The sequence below is a fragment of the Cyprinus carpio genome, chromosome B3, assembly GCF_018340385.1.
Source record: "Cyprinus carpio isolate SPL01 chromosome B3, ASM1834038v1, whole genome shotgun sequence".
NCBI classification, from domain to species: Eukaryota; Metazoa; Chordata; class Actinopteri; order Cypriniformes; family Cyprinidae; genus Cyprinus; species Cyprinus carpio.
In genome coordinates this window covers 44,340,393-44,348,838 of record NC_056599.1, presented here as the reverse complement: position 1 = coordinate 44,348,838, position 8,446 = coordinate 44,340,393, and positions in this window count along the sequence as shown.

The following is an 8,446-nucleotide window of genomic DNA, read 5'->3' as shown; positions in this document are numbered from 1 at the left end:
TAACTTTCAACATTTGATATGTTATCTATATTCTGTTGTGAATAAAATATAAGTTTATGTGATTTGTAAATTATTCCATTCCTTTTTTACTCACAATATCTACAGTGTCCCAACTTTTTTGGAATTGGGTTTGTAAATATGTGCATTATTGATGCGCGGTATACCGGTACTGCAAAAATACCGGTATATATTATATTTCAAACAGTACAATATCATAATTTTGCTCAGTTCGGTATTTGATGCGCTGCAGTTTCGCAGTTCCCAAACAGACGTGGGTCACTTGAAAAAAGTGACAACGGAGAAACAAGATCGAACTGATCCGTCTAATCAGAGAAGGCAGTAGGAGTGAAATATGGCATTACTTTGCCTACAGAGGTAATGAAAAAGGTGAAGCTACAGACGTGAATGCACCACTATGCAAACGCTGCTTGAAATCATGTGTCGCAACGGGAAGCAACACTTCCAATCTGGCTAAGCATTTGTCTCTACCTCATCCTGACTTATTCAAGGAGTTCAGAGATCGACAGGTGAGTCCATCATTCAACTGATTTAATTTAGACTTTTATTCACAACACTGATCAGCACACATAGCCTACTTATAAGATACGGTAAACACGAAAGCTCAAATGTGCTTGCATGGCACGCTAAAACCAATGAATGAAGTTTTAGGTCTCATAATTTTTGCACTTTCAAACAATAATATATTAATTGAATTTGAATAAATAAAGAGATTAGTAATATCAATTTTAATATTAGTGATAGTAAAATAAATAGCATATTACTATACTGCCGCTGTGGCAACCCCTAGAGGAATCAGCCGAGAGAGAGAGAGAGAGAGTAATAGTAGTAATATGAATATTACTAATATTAATGTTAGAATAACACTTTACAATTAAGCTACATTTGTAAACATTCATTAGGTAACCTGACCTAACAGTATTATAACATTTATTAATCTAGATGAATCAGTAATTATTATTCAAATATACTAATACTAGTTTAGCATGTTAACATTACTTTATGGAATGCATTAAACTAATTTGAACCCAAACACAAACCAAACAGTAAGCATTAGTTTTCCTGTCCAAAAATCTGCAGCTGTCAAAGGAGCTGTCAAAAAAAATAAAGATGTGACGATATGAACATGTTTTGTTTTTTTTCTGCAAAATCAAAATTGGACCTATGTTCCCTCTAGGTTTTTTTGGTTTGTTACATTGATACGTTTTTGTTTTTTTGCACCATGTGATAAAGAGTAAAGACTGAAAAGATATGAAGATATTAAACTATTTTAATAGTATTGTAACGTGGAGTCTGAGACGTTCGGATCCATCTGCAGTACTTTATTATCAGAATGGTCAAACAGGCAATGATCGGGGAACAGCGTCAGGTATGTACAGGGATATCCAAAATCAACAACAGAAACAAGCAGAGGACGGGGCAGGCAGGAGAGAATCACAGTCAGAATAATCAATCCAATATCAAAACACGGAAGGAACACAGGAAAACACTGGCGGAAATGCTAGGCAGAAGGGCTAAACAAGACTTACCGCCAATCGTGAGAGTCAAACACAGTTTATATAGAAGTGGTGTGGGAACACCTGGTGGTGAGATTAGACCTAAGCACAGGTTATGGGAAATGGAGTTGAGAATGGGAAATGGACACCAAATGCAAGAGTCCTGCGTGGGTGCTGCGGAGTTCGCGGGCACTCAGCTGATGAATCATGACATAGCCCCCCTCCTAAGGAGTGGCTTCCAGGCATCCTAACTGGGAAGTAGACCAGAGTTCAGGTGGGAGGGCGGTGGAAGCGGAGAGGCGGGGGCTGAGGAGAGTAACAGGGGAGGGATGGAGGGAGGAGACAGGAGGGACCTGGAGCAAGAGAAGTCTAGCTGGACCCAGGCCACAGCCTTAATGGCCCAAGATTCTGGAACAGATGGTGGGGGAGAGCCATGGAGAGAGAAGGAATAACTGCCCGACTCCAGGGGGCCCGAGCAGCAGCGTGTGAGCAGGTGGAGAGGAAGACCCCGAGGCAGGGGAGCCGGAGCTGCCCCCCAGAGCCAGGGGTGACAGGGGGAGGGATCGAGGAGGTCCTAGGTGGAACAGATGACTCCTGGCGACTGATGTAGAGATGTGGATCTGGAAGGCAGAGGTGGAGCCTGACGACTGAGGGACTGAGGTGGAGCCGAGGGATGAGAGAGGCGGAAGAGTGCAGCAGGTCTGAGCAGGAGGGATGAGGCCCGAGAAGCCAGGAAGGAGGAGGTGGAGTATTGAGGTGTGGGATGGGCAAGCGCCAGCCAAGAGCGGTGAGGAGGGGCAAAGAGGAGTCAGGCGGGAGCTTTGTGGACTACCAGGCCACTTGGCCGAGGAAGGAGAGGGGAGGCTACAGGAGACATGGGTGGAGCCGGCGGATGCGAAGGGCAGCCGAGGTGGAGTCCAGGCCTTGGAGGCTGAAAGGGTGTAGGTGAGGGGTCTTGCAGCCATGCTGGAGGATGGAAGTCCCAGCGGGCTTTCCACAGCTTAATGATGATGGGCCTGAGAAGCTGAGCAAGAGGGACTACCAGACGATTTTAGTGATTGGAGGGAAACAGTAGTCGGGTGAGAGGAGGGCATCTAGGAGGAGAGAAAGAGGCCTGGGGGAGCAAAGTTTGGTCAGGTGGGACTGAGAACAGAGAACATAAACAGGTTAATGGCCTGTGGCGTGACAGGACAGGCCGTGAGTTTGTGAATGGGATACTGCAACCCTCCCGAAGGTTCTGCAGCAGTTGCCACCTCTGGAGGTTCCGGCAGTAGCAGGCGTCTCCTTGACAGCAACACAACAGGCTGAGAGGAGCATTGCTTGGCGCAACAGACAGGATGAGATGAGGGCTCTGGATGATCCCAGCTGAGACACTGACTAGGCTCACTGGAAGCTCAGTAGTGACTTGGCTTGGATTTGTGCAGATCACCGCAACCTGACCCTGACCTTGGAGAGATCTAACGGTGAAGCTTGATCTATAGCTTTGACTATCACCTGTGGCTGCTATCTTGCAGTGGCGCTGACAGTGCCTGGGCTAGGCTGACATCTTGGTACAGACCACCCTGGAGGAGATATCAGGCAGGGACTGTGGGGTTCCTCCTCCACAACACCCACAGTAAAACTTAGAATCCGCCAACAGTTACAGCATATTCCACAAAATCCCCTAGACTGCACTCCTCAACTTCCATAGGTAGCCAGGACTTAATCGATTCATTTTTAAGTCCAAAACGAAACTATGTCCTTGAGCATTATGTCCCCCAAAGGATACCGGGGGTAGGACAGCTCACAAAAACTGGGCAACATAATCCTCGAGTTGAATAATTTCCCTGCACTTGGCTCAAGCAGCTGCTCACTGTGGGTCCATACCTGGCCTGAGTTCTCAGAAAAACCCACGCTGGATCCTTGTTTGGCTAAGTCTTCTGTAACGTGGAGTCAGAGACGCTCGATCCATCTGCAGTACTTTATTATCAGAATGGTCAAACAGGCAATGATCGGGGGAACAGCGCCAAGGTATGTACAGGGATATCCAAAATCAACAACAGAAACAACAAGCAGAGGTCGGGGCAGGCAGCAGAGAATCACAGTCAGTATAAACAATCCAATATCAAAACACGGAAGGAACAACACAGGGAAATGCTAGACGGGGCTAAACAAGACTTCACAATCATTGAGAGTCCAAACACAGTTTATATAGGGAGTGGTAATGGGAACACCTGGTGAAAGGTGATGAGTTAGACCCTGCCAATGGATTATGGGAAATGGAGTTGGGAATGGAAATGGACACCAAATGCAAGAGTCCTGAGTGGAGTGCCTCCAGCTGATGATCGTGACAAGTATCTTTTCAAAATTTTACCTACAGTGTGTTTTTAATAAAATTGTTTCAATTTATTTAACTTTGGAGGCTGGTTATTGGTCACCTGTGGTATCGATACCGAGGTATTAGATTCTGGTATCGTACCGTAGCCAATATTGTGGTATCGAGGCATCCCTAATATGTGCATCGATATGAAAAATTATGTCAATATGTCTTGTGGATAAGAGGAATAACATACATGTGCTCAGGGTGTGCTAGCAATTAGATCACGTCACCAGTGTGCTCATTCTTGAAGCAAAGTTTTGCCTGAATGATGATTAGATTAACTGTTTTGGATTGCTGCATTTAATCTAAAAATGCATGTACAGAATGACTTTGGTGTGTGATAGTGTAAACAGTAATAGTAATAGTACTAGAGGCAGCAGTACTTCTTACAGCGAGTATAATGACGGATGCCCAAATCCACTATAGAAGGTTTGCACCGATGTCACATTCTGGTCAGTTACCTGTCCATTGTGGCGATACTCAGATGTAAACAACAGCACTGATTCCAGGGTTAATGTACCACTGAAGACGTTGTTCTACTAATTTATGCTGTCTAAACCACAGAAAAATGTGTGAAAGCTGCAAACTAATATAGAGAAGGACTTTTTTCACAAACTAAAGTTAATATAGGACTAAATTCTAAGCAGTGATAACGTTTCCTTGGTTAGTGCTGTACACAAAGCTGCGCTACACTTATTAACAGTGCTTATACAGAGCACAGATGAAAAGAAAATGCCATGTAAACTTTTCTGAAAACAGACCATTTCCCTCAGAGATACATTCACATAAACTCCTATCCCCATTCCATTATTTAGGACTTTCCTTCAATATTTCAAGTCTTTCCTCTCAGATAGGTACATCGGGGTGTCTTGGAGGGGTGAGGTTTCTAAGTCACTACTTCTTGCTTCTGGGGTTCCTCAAGGCTCAGTGCTTGGACCACTTCTCTTCTCCATCTACATGTCATCATTAGAATCTGTCATTCAAAAGCATGGCTTTTCCTATCATTGCTATCCTGGTGACACTCAACTGTACTTCTCATTCCAACCAGATGATCTGACAGTAGGTGTTCACATTGCAACCTGTCTGACAGACATTTCTGGCTAGATGATGGATCAACAGATTCAACTCAACCAGACAGCTAGGTTCTTCAACCATAACTCCTTCCAGGACAGTCAGGAACCTTGGAGTTGTGACTGATAATCAGTTAAGCTTCACAGACCATATTGGCCTTATACAACATTAGGAATATCAGATCTTTCCTATCAGAGTAGGTCGCACAACTCCTTGTCCAAGCTCTTGTTCTTTCCAGACTGGACTATTGTAATGCTCTCTTGGTGGGCCTTCCGGCATGTACTATCAAGCCTCTGCAATTGATCCAGAATGCAGCAGCGAGAGTGGTCTTCAATGAGCCAAAGAAAGCTCATGTCACACCTCTCTTCTTCAGCTTGCACTGGCTGCCAATACCCGCTTGCATCAAATTCAAGGTACTGATGTTTGCCTACAAGACAACTACGGGCACTGCACCAATCTACCTAAACTTGCTAGTCCAGACCTACCCGTCCTCCAGAAGCTTGTGTTCTGCAAGTGAACGACGCCTCATGGTGCTGTCCGGATGTGTTTTGGTGGTGTTCGACATCTTGAGGTGCCATTCTGTTCCCAGCTGGTGGAATGACCTGCCTATCTCAATTCGAGCAGCTTTTTTTTCCATTAAAGAAAAATAAAATAAAATAAAAAAGTCTAACCTTTTTCGTCAGAACCTGACCAATAATACCAGCACTTACCTATTCTATTCTATTCTATTCTATTCTATTCTATTCTATTCTATTCTATTCTATTCTTACTAAGTGTACTATGCTAGACTAACTGAGATTTGTCACAGCACTTGTATACTGTTGCAATCTTGTTGGTCAGATTGCTTCTATTGTTCTCCTCATTTGTAAGTCACTTTGGACAAAAGCTTCTGCTAAACGATTAAATGTAAATATTTTGTGCATCATGAACAATGAGATTGATCTATTTTCTCCTCTTTCTTTTCATTTCTGGCCTCTAACAGCCATTTACACACATCGTAATATTTCATTTTGGAACATGAATGCAGTGCAGTGAATGTATGAGTTGCACCTGGCTATAGGACAGTCCATATCGTCAAGCCCTGTAATAGGTGGTAAATATCCGTAAGATCTGCCTGAATGATCTGACTATTTTTCTGTCACAGAAAGTATTTTTAAAAGATTTCAGGCAGAAATATACTTGTTTGTTAATAAAGATAACGTCTATTCAAAAATTTGCATTGACGTGAGCTCCACATGGTCAGCGGTTGTTCAGCGCTCATGAACCCACCAAGAGAAGCCTCAGCTCGGCCAGACCTTCTGGAACTTACCGCTGGCTCTGATGTCTCTAGTGGTTAAACATGAGATATATTTTGTTTTGTATAAATCTAATGGGCAGCTTTGGTCTCATTAACCTATTTTGTTCCAGAGCAAATAGTTATGGGAAAATCACATCATGATTATGTAAATTCAATGATGTATATCAGAGTGCTGCCTGTGTAACATTACTTTTGACTGAATTGCCTAGCAACTTTTATAATGGCTGTTGTTGTTTATTACATATTATTATTATTATTATTCAATAAATAATGTTTTATATAAATAAAAGTAGTATTTATGTTGATTATTTAATATTGTTATTTTTTGTGTTTGTTAATGGTGGTTGTGTTAGTTTGGTTGTTCCGCCATTAGATGAGAGAATGTTTTTACGAGTCAGCAGTAAAGAATGAGCAGTGCTGTCATCAAAGTATGCTTCAGAACTGTTTTGAGAAGCTGCTTAATTTTTGAGTCATGAATTATTACTATGAATTAGACTACTACTACTATTACTATCTTGTAATCTGCATTCAACAGATGAAACTATATTAATGTTACGACAAAGATAATTCTTTCCTCAGGGGACATTCAAAGTAATCTTTCATTGTGGATATGAGCTGAAGAATGAATGCTGTATCACATGCAGGTAACCACACTCACTCAGTCCATTTCTCTCTCATAATATTCTACTTAACATAATACACAGCTTTTAATACAGTAATACAATAAGTTTTCAATGAAGCAACTCAACATTCTTTCGTTACTATTTCTTAAGTGATATTTTTGAATTGGTAAGGGAGGCTTGAGCTCAGCTTTTAAACTTGAGATTTGAATCCATGGCAGAAGGAAGTAGTTCTGAGTGACATACCAGTTCTGTCATACAATCTGTACTACATTTCCCATCATCCCTCCTGCTGCTCATTTTAGACAATCACCTGCTGTCTCTCCCTTCCCCAAAATTTTAAGGGTGAAAATGAGGACGATTTAATGTTAATAAAATTCAATGTCTTAGAATGTATATATTTTTTGTTTGTAATTTCACAGTTGTTATACCATTATGTGAAAGGTCCGCTTTTCTATTGCGAATGTGCCGAATCTGCTGATGTAAATACAACCGCTAAGTGGCTGATAATTTACCAAGCACTCTTCTTGGCTCTCAACGGAGGCGGACACATTTATCTCCCTCTCCTCTCCTTGCCTTCCCTGCTTGCTCTCTCGTCTCATCTATTGTCCAATACTTCTGAGAGACTCTCTGCACTGCTCTCCAAAGCTGCTCTGTCAGTTCTTCGTCATCAGTTAAGAACCTAGGTGTGTGCTATTTGATAGCAACCTTTTCCTTAGAAAACCACGTTTCTAGCATTTGTAAAACTGCATTTTTCCATCTCAAAAATATATATCTAAATTACGTCCTATGCTCTCAATGTCAAATGCAGAAATGTTAATCCATGCATTTATGACCTCAAGGTTAGACTATTGTAATGCTCTATTGGGTGGTTGTTCTGCACGCTTAGTAAACAAACTCCAGTTAGTCAAAATGCAGCAGCTAGAGTTCTTACTAGAACCAGGAAGTATGATCATATTAGCCCGGTCCTGTCAACACTGCACTGGCTCCCCAATCAAACATCAGTATAGATTTTAAAATCTTGCTTATTACTTATAAAGCCCTGAATGGTTTAGCACCTCAGTATTTGAATGAGCTCTTGTTACATTTGGTTACACACACTTAACATACTAATACACTTCTAATATCCAAATCCGTTAAAGTTTTAGGCTGCATTAATTAGGTAAGCGGGCAGGGAACACTTCCCCACGCAACACCCGATGTACTTGCTGCATTGTTAAGAAGAATAAGCTCATATTAGTCTGTTTCTCTCTTATTCCCGAGGTCACGTAGCCACCAGATCAAACCCAGAAGCTGCCACTGCTCATTCCACCTGCACTGGCTAAAAGGACACACCACACACACACACACACACACACACACACACACACACACACACACACACACACAGATTTTCTAGTTTTATCTAAGACCTACCAGATATTCTCCTTGGATTGTTACTCACCTGAAGTCTACTTACCTGTTGTTTGTTTACACTCCCAAGTCTCCCATCTCCTATCTCTGATCTCCAGTGTAGTGTATGAGGCCTGAACCAGACAAATTAAAGATTTGATCGTGAGCATGGTTGAAACAAGAGAAGCCGAAT